The sequence below is a fragment of the Pundamilia nyererei genome, unplaced genomic scaffold (assembly GCF_000239375.1).
Source record: "Pundamilia nyererei isolate P.nyererei 1_Seehausen unplaced genomic scaffold, PunNye1.0 scaffold00366, whole genome shotgun sequence".
NCBI lineage: Eukaryota > Metazoa > Chordata > Actinopteri > Cichliformes > Cichlidae > Pundamilia > Pundamilia nyererei.
Genome location: NW_005187767.1, coordinates 347,187 through 348,732, shown reverse-complemented (window position 1 = coordinate 348,732; position 1,546 = coordinate 347,187).

The following is a 1,546-nucleotide window of genomic DNA, read 5'->3' as shown; positions in this document are numbered from 1 at the left end:
AACACGGAGTAAGGGTGCGCGAGTCGGCACGTTAGCGCGAGCTTTCAGTGGTTAGCCTGTATTTGTAAACAAAGCGTAAACACGCAGACGAGAGCGAAACTGATGAGCTAGTGTGAAAGATTATACTTTGCACACGCAAAGGTCAGCTGGTGGGATGATTCAGGTCCAGGAAGTGAAATGTTTTACTTACAGACTTCAAATCTGGCCCTGCTTATGCATCCTCTCAGGTTTAGCACATGTTGGGTGTATTGATTGAAGTATTGCTGCCACGTTATCGTTAATCTCCAAGTTTACGTTAAATGTATTAATTCTTTGTGTGGTGGTGTGTTTGAGTTTGAAATTGAGTTGAGGAAAGATTCAAATCCCCAACTAGTGGAAAAGCCCTCTAACTCAGGCCTGAAATTCATATTTAAAAAGAAGAGAAAGAAAACAGTTGGGGTTTCCGCTTTAATTGTTTCCTACAGACGATTTTATGCACTTGGTAAGATCAGGGCTGGACACGCACAGTGAACATACACGGAGCAAAGTAATACTTAAAAAAATGTCACAGTCCATATATTCTGTGGTCAGAAGTTCACACCCACCCATGAATGTCATGATAATTTTAGGCGTTTGATGATTTCTTTGAACTGTGGAATCTTTGCACCGCTTACATCTTTAATGGCTTTAAAAAACAAGAATTGGGTGCACAATTTGGATTAACAAGCTTCCTCATAATTCAGGATGGATATCCTCTTGGCAGAATTGGTCGTTTCTTTAAACTCGAGAAAGGCTTTAAGAAGACCAGAAGCTCAGTGTTCACCTGCTTTATCTCATAAAAAGCAGCTCTTGTCCTGCTGGAACACCTGACTGTCTATGTTTCAACCACCTAGATGTTTATTTAAGGTGAAGATTTTTGAGGTAGTTCTCTTCTTCTTTATTCCTTAATGTGTAATGTTACTAGTACCACTCACAGCTAAACAGCCCCAGGGTGTGATGCTACCACCGTGCTGTACAGTTGCTCTGTGTTCTTAGGTTTGAGTGGTTTTCTTTTTTGCTGAGAGAAGTTCAGGAGTTCACACTATTTTATTATCAGGCAGTTAAAGGTTTGCGTTGCACAGCTGTGGACTCTCAGTCTGCTTACAGAGAAGCATTTATTAGACACATGAAAACAGAACATATTTGTGGTTGGTTATTGATGGGGAGATGCTGTGGTTTAGACTTAGTGCTTGCTGATTTGTTCTCCTCGTCGTCCATCCATTTGGCCACAGCGGAATTAACCTCAAGTCAGGGATCTTGTCCTGTATCAGAAAACCCATCCCCACTTATAAATGTTACCAGAGATGTTTTATCTTCATGCTGACGTCAGCTTTAACTGACACAATGAAGTCTTTATTTCTGTTTGACACACAAGGCCAAGCAGCAGTCTCGTCTGAAACTGTGTTCTGTAGCAGTTTACCTTCAACACCCAACTCTATCTAACCCTTCACAACGTGGGGTTAGTGCTTGTATCTTTTTAATGAGAAGTGTATCAACTCTATTATGAGCATACATTGCAATTAATGTT